The sequence below is a fragment of the Castor canadensis genome, chromosome 15, assembly GCF_047511655.1.
Source record: "Castor canadensis chromosome 15, mCasCan1.hap1v2, whole genome shotgun sequence".
NCBI classification, from domain to species: domain Eukaryota; kingdom Metazoa; phylum Chordata; class Mammalia; order Rodentia; family Castoridae; genus Castor; species Castor canadensis.
In genome coordinates this window covers 9,541,992-9,567,116 of record NC_133400.1, presented here as the reverse complement: position 1 = coordinate 9,567,116, position 25,125 = coordinate 9,541,992, and the positions used below count along the sequence as shown (strand labels likewise).

Genomic DNA, 25,125 nt, shown 5'->3' with positions numbered 1-25,125 from the left:
GTTAAGGGCTGGCAGAGGGGCTCAAGTGGCAGAGCACCTGCCTAGCAAGTGTGAGACCTCAAGTTCAACCCCCATACCCTTAAAAAAATAAGGGGGATAAGAAGGAGTAATAGAGGGTGAATTTGACTCAAGTATGTTATATGGATCAGGGACTATCACAATGAAACCCCTTTATACGATTAACATACACTAATAATTGTAATGCTTTATTAAAAACCTCCAAATGCTTATGTACTGTTGTCCCTTGGTATCCAAGGGGATTGGTTCCAGTTGCATTTAACCTATACACATTCTGCAGTGTGCTTTAAGTCATTTCTAGATTCCTTAAAGTACCTAATGCCATATAACTACTGTATCATTTAGGGAATAATGACGAGGGGGAAAGTCAATGCATGTTCAGTACAGATGCAATTTTTTTCAAATATTTTCGATCTATGGCTGGTTGAATCCACAGATATGGAAGCCACAGCTAGAGTGGGCAGACTGTAGATGTATCATTTCTTAAAATTTTCCTTGTTAGAATTCCAAAAAGCATGTGCAACCACAGACATTACTGGCTGAAGAGTTCATCTTATTCCTTTCCTTTTGTGCTCTTTTCAGCTAAAAAAAAAGAAAAAAAAGTAGGGACCATGGATGAAATAAGAAATGTGTGCTATTATTCATTTCTCAGTAATTAACCTCACCTGTGCATGTCAGGGGACAGTGGTGATCTGAGTTATTTGTGTCATTTATCACATTTCCATAACAACATTGTGTAATTAGCTCAATAGATGCCAAGGCACTTGAAGAAATTACCAACTCTTTTTCATTCAATCACTAAGGTTGTTTTTTTTTTTCTTAACCTGATAAAGGCTTTCCAATGAAATTTAAAGCCAAAATGCTGACAACATTATATCTAGTATAAAAGTATAAGACCTTCAAGGCTAGAGGCGTGGCTCAAACTGCCATGTGAGAGGCCCTATATTCAAATCCAGTACTGGCCCCCCCCAAAAAAACAGGATAAGACTTTCCACCTGCTACAGAAGATAAAGATGGCCCTTTCCAGAAGTGCTGGCAAAGAAAAAGAAATAAAAAATAAGCACATCAAAGGAATAAAAAGGTATTCTTCATCCTTTTACATATAGCACTTTTAATGCATGGAATTTCCTTGCTTCAAAACTTCTTGAAGAATGCTGCATCTCTGTTCTTCATAGGCACCTCCTTGTTTCACCACAGATCCACCTTCTAGTAAATGACAACTTGACACAAGTAAGTTTCTTGCCAAGCAAGTTTCTCTCACTTGCGAATTTTGGATGAATTACAGCAGAAACATCCAGAGCAAGCACACAGAAAACACAACCTTCTTTCCTGCCAAATTTAAGCGCTGCCTTTGATGTGTTCTTTGTTCTTTCTTTCCCATTTTAAGTCCAAGGCTTAAAAATGCATTTGCTTTTTAAGCTAAGTGTCAAAATATACTCTTCAATAAGTAGTTAGCATATATGATAGAGTCTCTCTGAGCTTGCATTTTGTGAGAGCAAAATTAATATCTCAACACTTTCAATATATACTAAAATAATAATAGCTGTACTAGTTACTGGAGACCTTCTCCAAGTCAAGTATTGGACTGGACCAGTGTATAGAAAATGGAAGAAAAAGAAGCCAGGCATGTATATCGTGCCTACAATTCCACCTACTTGGGAGACAGAGATCAGGAGGATCGAGGTTTGAGGCATACCTCAAGTTAGTGAGACTCCATCTCAATAAGCCAGGCATGGTGGTATGAGATTGTAATCCTAGCTACATGGGAGGCATTAGTAGGAGGATCTCTGTCTGAAGCCAATCCCAGGCAAAAATGTGAGAGACTATCTGGAAAAACTGCTAAAGCAAAAAATATGGGAATCCTTGGGGTGCCGCTTCTCTGAGAGAGTGCTTGCTTAGTAAGTGCAAGTCCCTGAGTTCAAACCCAACCAAAATAAATAAATAAATAAATAAAAAGCATAGGTCCAAATGTGTCACAGAGAAATCCAGACAGCCAGTACATCTAGTCTTCACAATTCTGGTTCTTTGGAGATCAGTGTGGCACATTCTATTTTTGGAAGCAATCACACAATACCACTTTTTTAAAAATCACTGTTAGCACATAATGGAATAAGTGTATTTCCCCACCCAAATAATCCACTTATGTATATATTATTTCATACCCCTTCTTTTTATTCCTGGTGTTATTGATTTGTTCCTTCCTTTCGTTAAAGGCACCAATGATTTATCGATGTGGTTTATCTGTTCTGATGTTAATTCATTTATATTCCACTTTATTTTTAATAGCTCTTAGTTTGAACACTATTTTTGGCTTATTGCTTCATTTCCTTCCTGCTCAGGATGCCACCACAAAATACCATAGGCAGGATGTCTTAAACAGTAGCAATTTGTTTTCCACAGTTATGGAAGCTGGGAGTTCAAGATCAGGGCACTGTCAGTCGATTTGGTTCCTGGCGAGTGCTCTAAATGGCTGCCTTCTCTCTGTGTCTTCACATGGTGGGGAGAGCAAGTGGGCTCTCTGGTGTCTCTACTTAAAAGGGCACTAGTCACATCATGAAGACCCCATCTTTATGGCCTCCCATTACCTCCTGAGGCCCCATTCCTTTTGGATGGGACTTAGGGTTCAACATATGAATTGGATGGAATGAGGGGGACACAGTCATTTTATCTGTAACACTTCTCAAATTCCTTGAGGAGAGACTTAGATCAATCTTTTCTCTTTCTAACTAGTATAAGTTTGGGTAAAGAAATATGAGTAAAGATTACTTAAGAAGCATTATGGCTTCCTTCCTTGACCCACTTTTTTATTTAAGAAATTATTCTTTTTTTAATTTACATGTAATTGCACTTAATTTTTAAAATTCATTTGCAAACCAATTGTCTTCCCTACGTATCTACTATATGCTAAGGCAGAAGTAAGGCCCTGGAGAGACAAAAAAATCCTACCACCCTCAAAAAGAATGATAGTCATGTAGAAATATAAACAGATGATTCAAACATAGAGCTTTGGTTTAATATTGAGAGAGGCTCTATAGAAATACTAACACAAACAAGAGGATTTTGACCCTGCCTATGTGGTTATGAAAGACCATTTTAACCTCCTCTCCCTGTCAACGACTGGACTTTGCACACCTCACATTGGCAATTTGTAAAGACAATTGAAAGTGTTAGGCCCTGGAAATTATTCTTCTATGACTAAAACAAGGTGGAGAAGAAGAGAGAAAGGCACTGTGAAATTTGTTGGCACGGTTTCATTGTCTTTAAAGAAAAATCTAAGACAAAATCAAGAAAGAAAAAGTCACAGCTGAGAGGAGATGGCTGAAGTTATTTCTCCTGACCTTTTCTTTTGCACTTAAAATTTTGACAAGGAAGTTTCTTCAGATGTTCCCTGGAGAAAGCTTCCAAGAGCAAATATGGAGCCATCCTGCCCACCCCTGTCCAGACATTTCTCGGTTCAGGTCCATATTTATATTAGTTTTCCTGCTTCTGATTTCCACTTGGCTGACATTCGTCAGTGTCTTCTGCTGTCCTGTTATTCACAGGTCGGCTTTCTTTGTCCTGTTTTCTAGGTTGGCAGGCTTCCCTGAATCACTGTTCTTTGTGTATAGCATTGGGTGATATTATGTGTTTGTCGTGTTTTTGTTGCTTCTCAATGTTTTGCAAAATTGACATGCTCTCTCTAATTCTCTTCACTGGCATCTGAGCTTCCTCTCCCATGTCTATAAGCTTATCACAGGTCTGCAGTGTTGAGAACCATGTCTCTGTAAAAATAGTTGGTAGCAGTGCCTACTGCTTCTCCCTTGACACTGCAAACGTTTTGTTGGAGGTAGGAAATTTAGGCTTACGTTTACAAAAGGTCTAATTGGTCTACTTTTCATTGCCCACATTGTTCAATTACACCTACCATCGCTCTTGGTGAAGTTTGGGTGGCTCTGGTTCACATAAGGGATTCACTTTACCAAGGTCTACCCAATGATGAGTGCTAGATGAAGGGCTTCTTGCACTAAAGATTTCTTTAGAGTGCTTACTTCATTCACTCATCCAAAGTTTACTGATACTTTCTCTGTGCTAGGGGATGTTTTAAAGTGAGGGAAACAAAGTCCCACTGTTTTAGTGCCAGTGGAAGGAGAGAGACTCATTGCATAAAGCCTTCAGCTAATTACAATCCACAGTGATGAATTCTTCCAAAGAGTTCCCAGGGGAGCAAAGCATGACCAAATATGGGAAAACCAGGCAAAGAGAAGGTCACAGTTGGCCATGATGTAGCCATCGTGAGCCACTTCTTACTTATCACCCTGGTTAGTGAGCACAACAGGACTTCTCATGCATTTTGATGGACAGGTATCAACAGACTCAGAGAATGTCTTGGCTTGGGATCCTCTCAAAACAGCACCTGGAATACAAGCCGTGTGCAGGGAGCTGGAGAAATGATAGCAGAGAGGAAGGATGAGGGAGGAAAGCATTCGTGAAGAGAAGAAATGACACACTATCAAAAGCTGTTCCTGCTAAGAGTGATTGGTGCCTGATCCCAGGCCCTGGGGAGACTTGAGAATGTATCACAGAACTGTGTCCCTGAGACACTAAAAGGAAGAGCATCTGACATTGGTTGTCACTCCCCACTGGTCAAGTGTGGCCCCCAGAGGCACTAACTCCCAGTATTTCTGGGTTGTGCATACATGTGAGTGAGCTGCCCACTGCCACATCAGAGATACCTTAGTGTGAAGGAAAGATATCGGCCAGAACAAGGCAAGGTCAAGTTGCACCTGCATGCAGTTGGTCATAGTCTGAGTGGAACTGGTCCCAGTTGCAGTACCTGGAGTGTGAAGGGGGCTGAGAAGATTTAAACTGTATAAAAGAGGTGTCCAACAGAATGGACTCTATGTAAGAGGCATCCATCAGAGTGGATTGAAGTTTCTTTAGTGGTGTATGGAGACTTAGAAAGATGGTTACATTTTACAGGAAGCAGCAGAGAAAGCTCCCAATGTAGTATGCTGATAACTGTTTCAACAACTGGCCCTGGGAAAGAAAGCCCTGATATGTAGCCATGGCTAGTTCCCATGGTGTAACTACCACCCCATGACATCACTGACAATGCAGAGTTGGGAAGAGGTTTACACAATCAGCTCTCAGAGGTAGCACTGCTGGTACATGTTCCCTAGGCCCACGTCTACAGGGCTGACTGACAATTTGATCTCTAGGATGGTGGATTCCACCAGGCATAGAGCTCACTTTCTCTAGTCTGCTGTGTGCAGAAACCCTGAACATAAAGACCACCTGGTGCAATACAACTGGGGGAAATAATCTTAGAACATTCTAGAATGTTTACTATGATGCTCTATTTAAAAATCAGTATCAGGAAGACCCTCTCTCTCCACAGCCCCAGACTTTCTTAGATCTATTTCTGATAAATTCTCTTAGGTCTCTATTTAGCTCTCAATTCTTGGATACCCACTTCCAACCCCAGCTCTAGTCCTTCCTTTGTGTTCTGAGCACCATGTACTTCCAAACTGGAGATACAATTGAATTTTTATTATCCATGTTTTCCACCAAACTATAAGCTTCCTAAAGGCAAGAGCAGCTACCGTGTTTAGTTTTATATTCGTAACACTTCAGGTGCTAGCTCACTACCTAGAACCGCATAAAGATTCATTCTCCTCCTCCCCTGTGCCTCGGGAGTTGTGCCAAGTGGCACTGAGTGCCGTGTTGCCTCTGAGCTGCGTAATTGAAGTCTATCAAAGGCAAAAGCCCATGGATGGCTATGTTTCCCACCATCAATGATTTTAGAGAGTGGTAATAAAAGCAGAGTCGCAATAACAATTGGAAGAGAAGAGCTTAGATAACAATAGAAAAGTTATCACAATGGAACTGGAGACCACCATGTTGAACAAAGTAAGCCAAGTTCAAAAAGCCAAATATCACGTTTTCACTCATATGCAGAATCTAGACCTAAAATGATGAGATGATGATAGTACACGAGTGTAAAAGGGAGAGTTTGTTTTTGGGGAGAGTAGTGAGGGGGTGAGGAGAGGGTACTGAGGGTGAAGAGGATCAAAGTATGTTACATTGATGAAGAAACCATAATGAAACCCACCAATACTGTTTTAAAAAGGGAATGGAAGAAAGAAGATTAAGGGAATATAATAGAAGGGGTGAAGTTGTTTAAAGCACACTATATGTATATAACTATGGAATTATCACAGTGAAACCCCCTTGTACTATTAACATAGGCTAATTAAAAAATGAAAAGCCACCACAGAAATAATAATCAAGTGGAAAGCCCAGATAATAGAAGCTGCTGGCCAGGTAGGGTGGCACTTAGGAGGCTGAGGCAGGAGGCATTGCAAGTTGGAGTCCAGTCTGGACTATATAACGAGACCCTATCTCAAAAAATAGGAACTGCTGGAGCCAAAAACAGCCAAGAACACCTACCAAACCTGCAAAAGGGTGGAAGGTCATTGTCTGACAGTGACAACTTTCGTAGCTTAAAGCAAGAAGAGGGGAGTGGAATTGAGGGAGCACAGAAGGATATGGGCCAAGGATGACGATGATATTGCAATAGCCAGCACACATCGAGCTCTGACCATGTGCTGGACGTTGTTCTAAGCACTGTATATGGACCATATTTCACTTAGTCTTCACAACAGCCATAGGAAGTAGATGTTATTTATTCCTGTTGCACAAGGAAGAAAACAGGCACAGAGAAGTAACAACTTGACCAAAGTCACCGATAACATTAAAGATAAGATGATATTGGACATCTCAGAAACTGAATAAGTACGTGAAGAATGCATGTTTTGGGGTATAGGTAACAACCCCAGGAACAGTCTGTGAACCTCATGAGGACACTGCAGCCCCCTTTCTGTTGAGAGGCCACTATACAGCAACAGCACTTACAAAGAAAACAGCTGAGGGCTGTTTTATTCTCTCAAGCTCATTGCTACCTTCCTTCTTAGAAACTAAAGCCACTCACATGGCCAGCAATCAGAGGGCTTTTTCTACAGCCCAGAACCATGTGGACCCTCTGAATTACAAGAGTCACACTGGTGCCCTGGAGCTGGCTCACTCCAGCTCACAGGAACCTACCATTAAATATGCAAGAATTGTGAAAGCCAGTCATTCAACAAAGCTATTATATTAAATTATATAAAGTTATAATTCAAAATATTTATTGCAATTTATTAATCAAAAGTGATTAATATTTGAAACTCATTGCTTCTGAATTGCTTACTACACTTGACTATGTATATTCTTAAAGTTATTTGCATTTATTGTATCTGCTGGTAGAAGTGTGATATAATGGTGTGCCACCTTGCATTGTGTCCCAAGTGATTTACCAATGTCACCTCAGTAGCTTGAAAATCAGCCTTGGTGGCAGCATTAAAACCATGGAAACTGGCAGACACTACAATCAGAGCTTGATTTATTATTTTGTTGATTGTCTAGTAGACTTAGTAAGAAAGTAATGAAGAAAATATGAATAATGCAAATTAAACTTTAAAATCTTCCTGTCTAGAGCTGAAGCTGGAAGAGGTATAGTTTATTGAATGGAATTTGAGGATGAGAAATAGTTTGACCATCGATCAGATATCAATTGCAGATTGAATAGCACCAAATTTCTTGGGTAAGGAGTAATTGGATTGGGGTGTAACTCAATTTGTCAAATCATGATAGAATTGTACCCATAGGTTGGCTACAGATCAGGGAGTTTGACAAAAATGAATAGAAGCATTCTCTGAAAGCAGATCAACTATGCAGACTTGTTATCATTTATAAATTGTCTACCACAGATTCTCTGTCAGTAAAATTTATCATAAGCTGATGTGTGTACATACAGGATCCTTTTTTCCCAGGGAGTTCATTGTTGAAGTTTTAGTAGCATGTCACTGGCTTTGACTGTGATCCTGATACCCAGAAACTTAAAGGGAGAAAACAAGTGGCATGGATGAAATAGGGGCAGAGCCTAGGCACTCTCAGACATTGTTCAATGTAGGGAAATGTCACAAAAGGCCTGGTGAGTGGACCTACACAAAAGTCACCAGGAAGGGCCTCACAGAGGAGGTGGATTTAATATAGAACATGACAGGTAGAACCTAGATAGAAATAGCGCAAATAAAGGCTTAGGGGCAGAGAAGGTGTGGTTGGCAATCCACTGCTATGCAAATTCCAAAGCTGAACCAATGAGAATGGATGAATGAGGGGAGAAGTAATGGCAAGTGAAATTGGAAAGAAGAGCTAGAGCCAGGCCTGATGGTTCATACCTATAATCCAAGCTACTCAGGAGGCAGAGATAGGAGGATCAAAGCCTGGGCAAAAGCACAAGACCCTGAATGAAAAATAAGCCAAAAGCAAAAGGACTTAGGGGTGTGGCTCAAGTGTTAGAGTGCTTGCCCAGAATTGCAAGGCCTCGAGTTCAATCCCCAGTACCACCAAAAGAGAAAGAGAGCAAGATGGGCAGAGACAGAGAGAGAGATGGAGCCAGAAAGACCCTGAGACAGGGATTCAAGTGCAAGCTCTATGTCTGGGACCCCAGAACACACTGGTGGGAGGGATGTGAGCATTAGACAAGGAGACATTGTGGGGCCTATTTGGCACATCAGTTTCCTGTGGGTAACTGAAGGTGACTGGAGATCAGCCCCACTGGGGCAGCAGGAGAGGCAGGACAGTGTCACCTCAGTGTGATCCCACCTGTGACAAGGGAACAGGCATATTTAACCCTGATAGTCACTGGTTGGGAGCTGTCCCCAAAGTGGGAACATGAGAGCCCTGGTCCTTCTGTCCTGCCATGCAGGCAGCAGCAGCAGCAAGAAGAAGTCTCCTGACAAAGAGAGGGGCTGGCTGCTCTGTGGGATCAGTAAACACGAGGCCCCCAGCACAGGGCCATGACAGCATCCATAGGTCCTGGAAGTGAGTTTGGGTTCACAGTATGTTCTGGAGAACAGGTGTGTCCTTGGAAATGCCACCTCCCCATGACCCTGCAATAGCTACAACAGAAGTACAGCAGAAATGCAAGAGGCTCAGAGGTCCGAGTTCAAGTCCTACTTGTGCCATTTGGTAGCCCTGAGATTATGGCGCTCACAAGGCCCTTTCAGAAGGCATGTCTTCTGAAAACTCAAACTGCACTGCTCTCCACATGGGAGAGTTGTTCTGAACATCAAGAATATATGTGAGCTGAGCATAGTGACACACAGCTGTAATCCAAGCACCTGGCAGGCTGAGGCAGGAGGACCATGAGTCTGAGGTCAGTGTGGACTTCATAGTGAAACCCTGTCTCAAAAACAAACAAACAAACAAAAAAAAACAGTGTGCGTGTGTGAAGGTGTTTGTAAGTAGTATTTTTATCACATGTTGAAATGTCAACAAAGAATGAGGTTTTCAAAAGAACCTACAGTAATTTGTTTGGTTTTACGCCTACAGGATCTTTCTTGGGAATGCCATATTGCATTTTGCTCTTTTTTTTTTTGAAGCAGACCCATTTTCAAAGCGACCTCTGTCATTTCCCCACTTCGTTGTTAGCATCCTGGGCAAAGAGTAAAGAGTGCCCTCTGATTTGCAGTGATTGCTTCCATGGCAACATTAATCATTTTCACAGTAACAGCCATGCCACACCAGAATTCTCACAGACACTGCCTTGATGAAATAGCATCTTTACGTATTCCTCTGTGAATCAAAGTTTATTACTCACCCACCAGCACTGGAAGGATTTAGATAAGAGATATTGTTGAGTAATTTGTTTCCTTGGCCTAATGGGGACTCTGAAATATGGCCTAAGATTTTCAAGTCCCTGTGGAAGTCTCGATTCATTAATTAAGGGCCAATTTGGAAGGGTGAGAGGAGGGAGAAGGGGAAGGGATTAGAGGAAATCTAAACTCATCTTCCTAGTTAGCAGATCAGAGACAGGAAGTATGACCAGAAGGAGAAGAAAATCAGAAAAGAAAAAGAGATGAAGAGGGGTGTTAAGCCATCTTGAACTCTGACCTGTGGCTATTATGTGGGACGGCATACCTGTGTTTTATAATTTCAATGTGATTTGTTTTTATCAAAGTATTGCCTTTATCCTATCACCTTTAATATTGGAAAATAAAAATTGCTCGTGGGACTCAGGTCCCATAGCAAATTTAACAGAGATAATTAAATTCATCCTAATTCAGTCCCAGAGATGCTATTCAAGTTCAAATCATTGCAGTTATGAAGGAGTTTTTCAAAAATGCTCAGAGAACTAACCTGAATTTGTTATGTTTTGATTTGTCTGTAGCTTCCATTTATAAGCAGTGTACAGGGCTACAGATAAGAGTGTTATCTGAGCCTCAAAAAGATTGGTATAGGGTAGAGGAGGAGAGATTCCTATTTTGTCTAATCTAAGAATACCTCCACTAAGCCCCCTGGCCTTTCTAGTTGCAATGAATTTCTCATAGTAGGAGAGATTATTATCAAAGACAGGAAGGAGTAATGGAGCAGGTTTATGATTTATTCTGCCTCTGAGGGGGAGATATATAGGCTGAGAGAATTCTACATCCCCAACTTCTCCGCCTTTATGTTTGGAGGAGCCCCAGGGATAGACATCAATTGACACCAGCTGCTCAAATCCTACATACATAAGACGCTGTAGGTCTGGATGCCCCTTTCCCATCACTCTAGGAAACCATCAATTATTTGGCACCCAACTAGGCAGGGATATAGGGGAATAAAGAGCAGATGTATAAGCCTAAATCTTCTCTATCAAAAAACACGCTTTGAAGAAATTCATGTTCGTGTGTGAATGGGGAGCTTCGGGGCTGCAGAGCAAGGGCATTAAACAATTTGCTAATTGATTCAAGACACTAGAATCTTCCCTCATTGACCTCATACTGGCTAGCCCAGCACCTCATTATCCTGTGGTCTCAGAAGCCAGCAAAAGGTGACACGGGGAGCTCAATAAACTTGCACCAATTCAAACACTGAGAAACAGTCTCCTTATTATATCCCAATTAATAGTAGATACTGCTAGCTGAATCTCTCCCTTTCTGCAGACACATCTTCAAACACACAGTTCATCCATTCTTCCCTCTAAATTCCTCTGTCTTCCTTCCAGCGCCACTGGCTTAATCCCACCCACCATCTTCCCTCTGTTATACTCCTTCGCTGGCTGTTTGTCTCTCTGCTGCCTCCTATCCCTTCCCTTGACCCCTGCTCTCCTTTTCTGGCTGTGACCAACACTTGAATGTTAGGTCCCAGTGCCTGCTGAGAACGTAGGTATTACCCATGGTGCACTTAGCTGACCTGTGCTATAGGGAGGGTGTGAAATCTCTTCCAATCATTGCTCAACAGCCCTCGCCATCCCTGGGAATCTAAGTTTAAAATAGTAAGCAGATGTATCCAGCCACCACAGCTGATCATCCATAGTTCTTGCTTTGCCTTTCTCCCTCTTCCTTCCCACCCTAAGCTCCTTGAATACAAGAAATGTCCCTTACTTATCTAAGAGCTCAGAATATGTAGCCCAAGATAGGTTCCTAGTTAATGTCTTTCACTGGAATAAGCTCCTGTTCTCTCATGAGCTTGGCAATGGCTGTTAGTTAAAATTAAGTTCCTCTAAAGGCAGGAACCATCCATCATTCCTTCCTATCTAGTTTATTGTGGATTCAAGAGAACCTTGGCTAGATAAACAATGCTAAGGCCATCTTTCCTTTCACAGTACAGGCTGTGCCAATGCGGAAGAGAAAGGACATTGAATCCAACCAATTATTAGTGAAAGACTCTAAGTCTCTCTGGAGTTTTGAGGTAGGGGTGTGTGTGTGCATGTATTTTACAATGTTCCACCTGCAACTTGAGTGTCCAGGGATAAAAAAAGAAAGCCCCTGGGCTTCCCAATTTGCAAACGCCACCAAGCTCTTCAGTGATGGGTGTTGTACCTAGCCAGGAAGATGTTTTGATTGGGAAGATGCTGGGCTGAGTAGTTGAAATAAAACATTCTCCAATTAACAGAAATAGAGGCTGGAGCTAGAGTGTGAAGTGTTTAAAATTAATTGGAGACGGAGATATGTGGAACAAAAGAACACCCCTTCAGCTTAACAGATCTGGGGTAGGATGAAGCAGATATGGAAAATTGCAGGTGTCCTTATGTGGGTTTGAGCTGCCTTCTCAGAGCCCATTTTTCCAAGTGGTGGCTCTGATATAGCATGAGCTACATCTGTGTGTAAAACAGAGGGACAGTGAGTATAATCAAGAAAGAAATTATAAAATGTCCTTTACTATCTAAATCTACCCCCAGCTCCTGGGTTTGCAGAGTTGGAGTTCACAAAGTAAGAATTCAGAAAGTGAGAGACACCTGGTATTATTAAAATTAGTCCAATATATCTCATTTAACTAAAAGGCAAACCTGCTTCCAGACACAGCCAAAATTCCAAGAAAGAAGAGCAAGGTCATCGCTGTTGGGACCACAGAGTAGCCAAAACATACACTCAGTCAAGCAAGACTTTGTTCAGTACCTGGGAACTTTGACTTCACAATTCTGGCCACTGCAAGTCTTGGCAGCTTCTAATCTGATCTGGTAAGGCACAGGAAGTTTCAGAGGGTGGAGGAAACTGATAGAGGCAGTTGCCTTCCAACTTCCAGAAGTGATAGCCCATAACCCAGGAAAGGGGGGAGAAGAAGCAGGGTAGACCTCCAGAGTACCATCTTAGATACTCACCAAGACACAACTGCCATTGGTAGTGGAAGAAAAATAACTCCGTGTCTCTCTTCAATGCTTGAAAATTCCCACTGAATTCTACTCAGAAGACTGAGTGTGTAAATATATGTGCATATACACATCTCTGTCTATGTATGAGTGTACATAACATATAAGGTGTGTAGATAGTGTGCATGCATCTGTGATTCACATGCATGCGTGTGATGCAGAGTTCATGTAAATCTCACTGCCCTTGATGAGATGTGTAAGTCACTTTTATCTCATGTTATTTTCAGTGAGCTGACAGTGGCTACCTACAGATCTGTGTGAGGAAGAATGCTGAGGTGACTCTTTTCTCAGGGCTAAGGAGGGCTGGAGCTAAGCAAAGAAGCAATCCAGGTTTCTCACTCATACCTACTTGGAGCAAGTCAGAGCCCAGGAACACAGTAAATCCAGATATTATTGCTCTGACTCCTCATGGGATTGCTTTCAGTGAAGGGCATTAATGTTTCCTATCTTACACTGAGACATATTACAGTAAGAGGAATCTCTAGTGTATCTCATCGGGAAGTCTGCAAACGTTATCTATTGCACAGATTCCTCTTTTTGAGGTCTTGGGGAAGGAACACACCCAGCAGGAGAGGGAACCACGTTTCTCTTGAGAAATTGGATCGCTCTATCTCCCGGGAACCACAAATCCTCTAGTGTTTATGCCCCACCCTTTGCATTGCCTGTGGGAACCAGAAATGGTTCACCTGTGACCATATATAGGCTCTTTTCTCTGTATTTTACCTGCTATCTTACCCTTGACTTAATTTTATGTCTCCGTTAATAGTTTCTCTTTGTTCTAATTTGACCAATTCACTTGAGACTTTGGCATTTGTATTTTTCTGAGTCATCTCAAATCTACCTGAGTAAATTACCATTGGTAGTTGTGTACACTTTGGAAAAACATTTTTTCAGATTAGCACCTACTGCATCGTGTTGCTACAACCTGGTGAGTTCAAGGACATGGGATACTGTGGTAATAAGATTTTTTTGTTGCTACAACAAAGACATGAGAAAATTCACTTAAGGAGGAAAGATGCATTTTGGCTCATGCTGTCAGTCCATGCTTGGCTGACTCCTTTGCTTTTAGGCCTGTGGCATGTTGGAGTTCGTGTGGTAGAGGAGGCTGCTCACCTCAGGGTGGTCAGGAAACACCCAGGAGGGAAGAAGAGACAGGGGACAAGATACATCTTTCCAGGGCATGCCCCCAGTGACCTACTTCCCCCAGCTAGGCCCCATCTTCTCCTCTCCACCAGCTCTCAATAATGTCATCTTATTATGAATCCATCAAGGGATCAATGCATTGATTAGGTCAGAATCCTCAGGATCTAGTCACTTCCTCAAAGCCCATCTGCCAGCAGCCAAGACCCCAACACCTGAGCCACCAGGGGACATTTGCAATTCAAGCCATAGCAAATACTGCATTTAATAATCAAGGACTCTTTTCCTCTGTGTGTGTGTCTGTGTGTGTGTGTGTGTGTGTGTGTCCATGTCTATGTGTATATCTCTGTGTGTTTCTGTGTGTCTGTGTGCTTGTGTGTATCTGTGTGCATGCATGTGTGTCTAAAACCCACATTGTTCTTATTAGATCTTGGAATTAAAAAGCACTATGTTCAAGCTGAGCTGCTCAGAGTCACAGAATTACAGTAATTACCGAGGCTGGTTCCATCAAGGCAGCCGAGCTAGACACATTTCAATTGAACAGACAAAGAGCCTAAGCCACGGTAGAATGCACTGCTTATTAATGGCTGCAGGAGAGCATTCTTTCCCTGCATTGGCCTCAGAATGAGAAGGGATTAATTCTTTATGATGAAAAGACAGGCAGCTGCTGGTGGCTTGTCACAGCTGGGAACAGGAGGAAGAGGGGTGATGTGGCATGTGACAACACAGACAGGACTCATGCAGGGGACAAGGAGAAAAGAAACCTTCAAAATAGGGGCAAGGGGGGATAGGCACTAAAGGTGATGATTCTCTTACTTTGTACCAGGCAGTTTGGGGCACTTTTGAGAAATTCTCATTAAACCTGCACATCCCAAAGCAGTTCCCCTTGGTAGATGAAGAAACACAGAGGGAGCCCCTTCCCCATGGTCAGAGCTAGGCTCTGTGCAATGAAGGGCACGGGCAAAGATATCTCCCAAGGCCCCTTCTTGCTCAGTTTCAGAGAGGAACATGCAGGTTTTGAAAACAAACTGCTTTCCCTGGGGATGTGGGGTGGGGGGGAGGGGCAGGGAGGGGAGAGCACCTGGGAGACCCGTACTGGGATGGCTAATTTGAGTTCAGCAGCCTACCTGTACTCACCCATAGGGGGCCATTTGTCAAGTTTGTCCTCTCTCCACAGCCTGGTTGTGTCCTGCATGGTTTGGGGTTTTCTCTCCCACCTCCCCTTCCTTCAGCACAGACAAGGAAATCTGTTTATGCATCTCTGAAACTGGGCACAACAGTGGTTAGATCCCCACTGCCTCTTCCAGCTGTGGGACACTGGGCACTAGACTCACCCTCTTGGAACATCATTGTCTCCATGTGTGCATAGACAGATGACAGCTGGGTTTTCCTCTCCCCTAGGAAAGCTTTGTGACTCACACCCATTCCCCTCATCAATCTTGTGGTCTACAAAATTCAGAAACTCTTCCTTCATTACATGCATACATGCATGCATCAAGCATTCTGAGCTTAAGCTGAGAAGGTGGGGAGATCACAACAAGAAGCACAAAACCTGAATATTCTTTCTTTTGTTGGGGAGGGAACTGGGGTTTGAACCTAGGGTTTCACTCTTGCAAAGTAAACACTCTATTGCTTGAGCCACACCTCGAGTCCATTTTGCTCTGGTTATTTTGGAGATGGGGTCTCCTAAACTATTCGCCTGGGCTGTCACTGAACTGCAATCCTCCTGATCTCAGCCTCCCAAGTACCCTGCAATTACAAGCATGAGCCGCCACCCAACTACCTGAGCATTCTTTAAGCTTCCATGCTCTTACCCTTCTTGTGTCCCTTCATCCTAGCCTCTAAATCTTCAGATTCATTTCCCTTGATCTAGCAGAAAAATTTCTTTTCGTTAAAATCTTGTATCATCAAACACCTAAACCCTGGGCAGGAAGAGGGTCAGCTCATCCTCCGTCCTTTTTCATTTTACAAACAGTTTCTTTCCAAACATATGCCACCCCCCCAAGAGGAACCTTGATGAGTAAACATGTCTCTATCTAATCATGTACACATTGAAGGTAAATACCCTGCCTCACATGGCATTTGTGAAGATCATGATCCTGATAGAGCGTCTACCTCATAGGAGGTGCTCAAGTTAGTAACTAACTAATTTGCCTCGCATGAACCAACCAGTGGTTGCAGCCAGGGAAGACCAGGGTGAGGGGACCAAGGTACCCAGGGTGCACAATCTAAGATTTGCACTCAGATTCACAAATAGACTTGAAGACGAGCGTGCCCTTGGATTTTGCATGCTTGGTCTCTCTCTTGCCTTACCCAAGACGGTCTTGGTGATGAGGTTGACTACAACCATCTACACCTTCTGGGATTTGAATCTAACATATATGATTTTTAATCCTCTTTACCAAATAGCCACTTTTGATCTTGATCAAATTATTTGAGCTATATGCATAAAACTGGGCTAATGATACCCCTTAATGAGAAGGAATATTCAGAGGATCAATGGGTCCATATAGTACTTCATTCAGTGAACATGGCTTTTCTCTGTCCCGAATCAGTGTAAGAAAAAGAGACGAGTTTAGCTTTCCACCTTCTAGTGTTTTTTCTACTTTGTTTAATCAAATGAACTCAATGGGAGAGGAGACTAACCCAGAGCCATTTTTCAGTTTCCCTTCCTAAAATCAATTTTGCTTTTCCTTGGCCCTGAGGATGATGTACAGTCTAGAAGAGAGACTAAAGGGGATTGAAAGAATAAAATAGATTGTGGACCTGCAGAGTTGTTGCTGGGTCACAGAATGGTACCTTCTGAGAAATCTTTAAAGCAACATACAAAGCCACAAACATCATCTTTCTTTAATTTCCCTCCCTTCTTGCTTTAAAGATCCTTGACCATGAAATTGACTGGATGCTGCATTTGGTCCTTTGATGATCAATGCTACATGCTCATTTGATCCTTTCCTGCCAATGATCCACCATTTTTTATAAGGAGGGAAGGGGAAAACATCACTCAGAGATGTGGTGGCTATGGAAATGTGGCCAGATTTTTTTTTAAAGTATTTCAGAGTAAAAAAGTAAGCTCGACTTTACAGCCCTCCCTAGCCCCACCGTATTCTAAAGGACTCTTCTTACTTTGTGACTTCCCCAGCCAGACCTCTGACTAAGCCTTTGTTTTCTACCCAGAGACACACCCATGTCCTGATTCTCTTGTAGTCTCCCTGTGTGGGTACACTCTCCCACCACATGTGACCTGGAAAGAGACTTTTATTTAAAGAAATAGTTATAATCAAAGAAATAAGATTTGAAAGCAAACCCCTCCTAACTGACGTGTTTCATATGACGCACCAAACTGAGTTATAAAAACAATTGCACAGAATGTTTTGAGTGAATGGACAAGTCCAGAAAGCAAGAAATGTTCTTTTAAGTGAGTGCTGAAGGCCTTGAGATTGCTGTGGCAGGATCTTGGTTATTTTTATGATGTGCAATATTCATGTACATTGAATGCTCTTTATGTCACTTCTGCATTCTCTAGATGAATAGAATGCGACATCTTTCTTTGTCTGCAGACATTCTCCTCCCTCTCCTTCAATAATTAGACTCCTGACTCAGTACCACTTGAACAATGGGACACTCTCTTGCAAGCAGGGATCGTTGGTGAGAGAAAGATCAGCAACGTTTTTCAACATGGGTAGAAATAGAAGTTACACAAGCTCTCTGTGCCTGTGCTTGTAAATACATATATTTGTATTATTCCCTAAGGAGTTTCAAGGCATGCCAAATTTCCTTCGGTGTTTAATACTTCATAAATAAAGCCTCAGAAGCAATTTTCAGCTCCAGCAAATCATGGTTGTGTTCCAGAGAGCATTTAAAATATAAAAGTCAATTTCAAGTGGAAGGAAAGAGCCCCATTTTACCAAATAGTCAACATTTCTCAAGCCACTGACATTTTCAGAATGGAAAAGGAAGCAGATAAGGAATTAGATGGGAACTATTGGGGAGACAGAGACCTCTCTCTCAAATCTACCTTTGCTAAGTGCTTCACTACTCACAAGATGGCATGAGGAAAGAACTCTAATTATCTCCCATTTCACAGCTGAGGAAACACTTAGATGTTAAGCAAGTTGTCTGAGGATACACAGCTGGTAAACAGAAGAACTGGCAGTCAAAGTCAGCAAAGGGATTCCAAAACTGTACTCCATGCCACCGTTCTACCCACTACCATATACTCTTCTTCTTGCCTTTCCAGAAAGGTACCTCATTTCCAGATGAACCCCTAACCTACACTTACAATTCAAACTCCTTATTCTTCTTGGGATGAACCACTATCATCAACATCTGCTCAAATTCCTTATCTTCCCTGGAGTGAACACCAGCACTGCCTGCCCATTCATATTCCTCATCATTCTTGAAATGAACCACCAAATTCCATGCCCCACTGGGTTGTCCATCTTTTCTGGCCATGCCCAGTCTCAGTGGTGGTTTTCATAGCTGTTACTGTCACTGGTGTTCTTTGGGAGTCATAGCTCAGCTGTTTCCCACACAGTGGCCACTCTTTCTACCCTACTCATTAGTCCTGTCTCTCACCACAGTGTGAAAGGCCAACAAGAGTTTAATCTGACCCTGTACTTCAAATGACCTCTGCCATGGCAGATGAGGCCACCTCCTAAGGAGGTGTTGTATAGACAAATCCTTGCCATATACAACCTGAATCAAGCTCAACCACACCTCTTGACTTTGGTCCAATCTTTGAGATGGGCTCAGGGCTCTTGCCTTACTGCAAGGCATGGGTCACACTTTGGTGTTTGGACAGCCTCAACAGTTAAGAAAACCCTTTGTTCTTATTTGCAAGAGACACACAGCTCTCCACTTGGCCCACACCAATATCAGAGTCATTCAAAGGAGCATATAGATGGGCACCCTTTCCCCCTTTCCATCCCAGAGCATTTCAGTAGTTCCTTTTTATATTAGGAAGCTAAGACCGTCATTGACCAAGATCAAAGATTTTTACCTCTGGGAAGCAAAAATAGCAGCCTACATAGAGTTAACTTTTACATCAGATTTTCAGATATGCATTCCATGAAAGCATAAGGTCAGCAAGATGTTAAAAGATACTTGGGGGAAGGGCAAAGGAGCTGGTTTAGGGGTCAAATATTACATTTGCTGATGTGTGAAAATCATTGGTTGTATGTGACATAACTCAATTTTACAAAGAAATTACATGCAAGAAAGTACTCTTCATCATACTTTTTTTTTTTTTTGCAGTACTGGGGCTTGAACTCAGGGCCTACACCTTGAGCCACTCCACCAGCCCTTTATGTTAGGTATTTTTAAGATAGGGTCACACAGAATTAATTGCCTGGGGCTGGCTTCTAACCGCGATCCTCCTGATATCTGCCTCCTGAGTAGCTCAGATTACATGGTGAGCCACCGGTGCTTGGCTCCATACTTTTTTTAAAGTAATTTTATAGAAGCAAATAATTTATTCATATAAATGTAGAATGTTGTACAGTGGAAACCTGGTAGGAAATCATAGAACCTGATTCTGTGGTAATACCATATAAACCCCTGAAGGGACATGAAAATCACACAGCTAAAAGAAATATAATGGTCTTAGTGAATGCTGGCATATGGTAGGGTTAGTAGTGGTATATTTAAGTTCATATATTAGGGACAAACGCCAAATTCTATACCTACCCAGGTATGTGAACTTGAAACTTGAGCTCTAATATGAAAAGCTGTACCTTTACTGTGATATGTTCAGGTTGTTTGTCTTACCTGGTTGACTAACAGGGGCCATTGTGTATTATTGCGCCTTGGATTTTCATTCAGTCATCCATACCTGGGCATTTAGTGAAATGTTTGGATTCTCATTCTTTTGTTTTAAGGTGGAAAGAGGAAAGCAGGAAACACATCCTATAAGCTTGAAATAGAACAAATTTAAGAAACACTAGATTAATTTAATTTAAACTAACTGCCAGATTTCTTATTGATAGGGTCTACATTTTCCTACTTATTCTTTTCTTGGTAGTTTCTAAAATCATAAAATACCACATGGTACTAGAGTGTCCCATGGAACTCCATTTGGGAAACTCAGTTCCTTACAAATGAGTAACTCTGTCTCTGCCATCAGATTGCCGAATCCCAACAGTGTAGTAGTTTAATTGGAGAGCAGAGAAGGCAATCTTTCACCATTTGGAGCCAAGCACAGTGTCTGGGTAACCAATGCTGCCTCCTACCAAAGAAGCAATCCCTAAGATCTGACCACTTGTTAATTATGGTGGCCACAGCACCCTCAAGCTCCTCTTCGCTCTGCGCTGCCCACAATCCTGCATTCTTGTTTGCCTTCATGAATTCATAGGAATCTAAAGAGAAAAAACAAAGGGGGTCTTTGTTTATAGGAGTGCTGACGAGCGTGCAGGAGAGTGAACATTAGGACTCAAGTGTGTTAGAGCTTGACTCAGAGGGACAATGTGGTGTGGTTCCAAGGAGTTAGGGGAACAGTCTCCCCCACAAATCTCATTGGCTGAAACTAGTCACATGGATCCACCTAACAGCAAGTAGGCTGAGAAGTGTAGTCTTCTTGAGTGTCCAGGAAGGAAGTAGACCAGATGTAAGGACAAAAGTCTCCACCTCAAGTCCACAAGTCCTTAGTAATGTCAGTAGCCAAGAGAAGAAAAGAAAATTAATGTGACAGGTGCTTTAACTATCACACCTTGAAGTTTCATTACTGTATCTTTTTTGGAACTTACAGTAAACCCAAAGTCTATCTGAGTTCCTCATTTTCAGTTGAGAAACTGTTGCTCAGAATGGCTAAGTAACTAATTTGCCCAAGGTTCATTTAGGTAATAAATGACAGAGGTAAAACCAAACTCCTATCTGCATGACTCCAAGTACTGAATTTGCCTTACAGGGCTATTGTGATAAACTGAGGAAATCAGAAACATATTTATTCACTCAAATATTCATTAAACACAAGTGTCATTCACTAATCAGGATGTGAAGGATTGGCGGACATTGTCCTTAAGTTTTTATTGGATAAAATAATGAGCAAGAGAATAACCAACTAACTTCAATTAATGACAATTCTAAGAAGACAAAGTGAAACAAATGAAGGGAAAAGGATGAGGGAGGATGAAGATAGCAGACATTTCAGATAAGAGAGTCAAGGAAAGCTTGGAGAGGTGATTTGTGGACTGAAGGAAGGAAGAAGAAGTCCTAAGCAGAGTTGGAGGAAGAGGAAATAATAAATACAAATCTCCTGAGGTAGGAATGGGCTGGGTACATTGGAAAAAAGAACAATAAATCAAATATTGTCCTGGTAGGGAAATGAATGAGAGAAGCAGCAGTAAGGGAAGTCAGAGAAGCAGGCATATTGGGCACATCTTGGGAAAGGGCTCAGTGAGGAACATGGGAATTTTCTAGAATGGGAAGGAAACCATTAGAGTTCTTCAAGCAATTGATTGACATGGTCTGTTTTCTTTTTGGTTGTAAAGGCCATTTTGGTTCCTCTGTGAAGAATAGACTGTTCTAGAAAAGGAAGAATAAGAGTAGAAGTATCGAAAGTCATTAGTAGGCTTCCAAAGTCATTCGGCAAAAGACGGCGCTGACCTGGGTACAGTGGAGAGGAGAGGTTAAATGGAGGATGTATTTTGGATGTTGAGCCACCCAGACTAACTGGTGGATTGGAGGTGACGATGGAGGAGAAGAAGAAGATCAAGAAAAGACCTTAGATGTTTGGCCTGAAAAAATAAAAAACAGGTGAATAGTGGCTGTAGTAGACACATTGATGGCCTCCAGAGATGTCTATATTCTAATCCCTGGAACCTGTGACTGTGTTACTTTACATGACAAAATGGGACTTCACAGATGTGGTTAAGGACCTTGAGATGAGGAGGCTATCCTGGATGATGCACCTAAGCCTAATGAAATTACAAGGGTCACTGAAAGAGGGAAGTATGGGGCCAGAATCAGGAAAAGATCTGGGGATGCTGCTGTCTCTGAAGGTGGAGGAAGAGATAGAATCCCAGGAAGCTGATTGACCCACCAGACTCCTTAATTTTAAGCTAATGGTAGCCATTTTGGATTTCTGACACCCAGAATTATAAGATAACAATTTGCATTGATGTAATACACTAAGTTTGTTATTGCAGCAATAGGAAACTATACAGTTGTATGTGGAACAGCACTCTGGAGCCTGGAAAAACACTATACAGGGACTACCATGGAAACCTAGGAACTACAGCAGAGAGGACAGAGGGAGAACAAGATAGGTTAATGGTTCAACTTTAAAATGGAAAAGCATTGAACTGCATGGTTTCTTGAGTCTGCTAGTAAAGGAGGCATTATTTTGTGACAGGCCCTGTGTCAGATGATAGAAGAATGAGTCAGATGCACGACCACACCATGATGGATGAATTTGCAAATTGGGGAACAATTCCATGATGGATTAGTGGACCTTCCCCTTCCTTTGCCTCTAAAATGTAGTGTGATCTAGTTTTCATCTTTGAGTGGAAGGTGTCATGGTGCTCTGTTCCCTTGGTCACCCATGGTACATTTCTCCAGGCAGCTCTTTTCTGTCTCTTACATTTGCCCCACCAAATGTAATTTATTCCCTTTGGTTCTGACTTTCTACCAAAATACAAAGCAATTCACAGAGTATATGGCATCTCTGAAAAAAAGTAGTGAAAGATTTCCTGCAGAGTGAAGTTTCTTTGCAGTTGTATAAGACAGCTCTTCATCTAATCTGACATGATTCTAAAGTGATAATTGAGATTTTTATGGAGTGCAATTAAGAAATGGCATTACTATTTATTATGGATAATTAAGTAAATTGGCAGTGCAGGTAACAGAACTGATACTCTGCAGACTTACAACTCTTTGGGAAGTTAGAGCTGAGCAGCCTCTTTGGGGCACCAGGAATTTTCAACACCTTCTAATAAGCAGTATCTACTTCCTCTGTTCTCCATCCAATGACGTTATGGGGTGGGGGGAATACTCCCTTATCTCAACTCTCAGGGAGACAGAGAAAGATGTAGCTGGAGAGGGAGAAAGAGCTAATGAAGATAAAAAAGGAAGGACTGGGGAAAGAGATTCAGGCACTGAATTTTGTACACAGAGATTATTGGAGAAGGATTTGCTCAGGAAAATCAGTAGTGGTAGTAATGATAATATGGCCAGAATTTTAAGTCCTTCTATGGCATAAACTATCTGAAGACCATGAAAAAAATGTCCAAGTCCTGTGAGCTTCAGATTTTTCATTCATTTAATTGGAGTAATAACACCTATTTGCAGGTCTGTTGAAATTTTGATGTGATAAAGGACCCTAGATAGAACAGTTACCTTATAAATAGTGACTTCATTCTCTGGACCATCCTGCCTCTTCCCCTCTCCTCTCCATGCTCCTTATTTTCCTCTTCCACAAATCCATGATATGCCTGGGGGATGGGAAGGGAAGTAGAAAGAAACAAGAAAGCATATATAGTTGTAGAGCGATCATAGTACTAAAGATTTTTCTTACAAACCCCCTGGACTGGTTGGATTACTAACCTCAGTAAAAAAGACTCTGAATCTTCTCAAATCACCACATGGACAGTCTTTCTGTCACATTGCATCTGCCACCACCTTCATCTAAAAGACAATAGCAAAGAGAAGGATCCAACTTCTCAGAAGGACCTTGACCAAGCCAGTTGGATCTTCCCAGAGTCACACAAGGGGAAGAGACAATCTGAGCCTTAAATTAACTATGATGCTTCCATAGTGAGGATTCAAAAGAGATTTATAGTGAGTTAAAAATTACCTAAAGGAGTTGCCCAGGTACTTGAGACAGAATTGTAGTGTTCTGAAATAAGATCCAAAGTCACTGGGAAAAGGTGCAATTCTAAAAATAGAAAGCACTGCTCTGAACAGGCAAGAAGGTTACTTATTTCATTATCAGATCTATTTGATGCTGAACACAAGCACCAGAAAAGCCACCAATAGCTGAAGTGTGTTTGAACCCATCCAGGGAGAAGACCACAGCCTAGCTCACATCTGCTTGACCAAGCACCTTCTATAGGTCCACTCCTCTTCTTGCTAGTGCCCGGGAAGTGTGACTGGGAGGATACAGGGCAGAAGTCTCCCTTCTGAGCACAAGTCACTGTTGCTCACACCCTCTGACTGCTGATACTGGGCTTCTTTAAGTGGGAACCACAGGAGCCAATTCCTTAGCTCTACCATCTATCTAAGACATCAGACATTACTGGGGTTGGGGCCCAGAGTCTTCTGTCTTAATGTGCCCCCCCACCACTTAATGACTCTAATGCACACTACGAGTTGGGAACCACTGCTCCAAGCTCCTATCTTGTATCGTCCATGGATCCTGTGTCTCCTACTATCTTGTGTCCTACTGGATCCTGACTTAGTTGGTATTTATTGAATTCCAACTATTTGTCAGGCTTGGTTTTGGGCACTTAGAATATATACATAGATAAAACTGACCAAAAACATCTCTGTTTTCTAGAATTTATATTCCTACTCAGTGTGGTAGGTGAGTGAGTGGGGGAGGAAAATAATAAGCAATTAACATAATGAACAAGTAAATTAAAATTTTGACTTTATATTAGAAAGCGATCAATGCTAAGAAAAAAAAGAAGGGAAAGGAGAAGACTAGGTGTGAGTTAACTGGTCTATCTTTAGTGTCTTCCCCCATTCCTGGAAAGTGGCTTCAAAACCTTCCCACCTGCACCCACCAGAACACTACATGTGAGCTTCCTGCTTCTCTGGCTGCTTCCTGCTCTGAGAGTGCTATGGTTCTCCCTCATAGTTCCTGTGGGCTCCACCCACAGCACACATTGGAGGTGACTCTTGCATTGCTGGCGGAAATTTGTCACCACCTCTCCAAGACAACTCTGGGAAAATACCTGCCTACCTCTCTCTCTGCAGAACTGAGCACTTATCATTCCTCTGAAATGCTGGGAGGACTGAAGAGTTATTTGAGCAATACTCAGTGCTGCACGGTAACCAGCATGCACCGGCTCCTACAAGCCAATCATGTGCATCTCTGTCCAGTTCTGCATCACTGATGCTATATCATAGCTTGAAATCAGTAGGGGTGGGAGTAGTTACAAATCAGGGCTCCCCCAGAAGTCCTGTCATTATACATTTACCATTACACCAATGGTAACATGAATGTGCTAAAAAACACAGCCACACAGGAACATAATTCCAAAGCCTCACCCTTGTACTACTTACATCCAACATCTGGGATTTGATCCCTTTCTTGC

General features: G+C 42.0%; 1 protein-coding gene and 1 long non-coding RNA gene across 2 annotated transcripts in view; one reads left to right on the top strand and one right to left on the bottom strand.

Moving 5' to 3' along the window:
- The window catches only part of Vat1l (vesicle amine transport 1 like), a 153,641-nt gene that overhangs the window by 98,368 nt on the left and 30,148 nt on the right, over positions 1–25,125 (top strand). The gene's annotated exons all lie outside the window — the stretch shown is intronic.
- Positions 224–23,493, bottom strand: LOC141417350 (uncharacterized). The gene is made up of 4 exons (XR_012441883.1): positions 23,411–23,493; positions 23,204–23,298; positions 19,640–20,226; positions 224–600 (listed from the first exon to the last, which is right to left on the bottom strand). It is a non-coding gene; the product is annotated as an uncharacterized lncRNA (long non-coding RNA).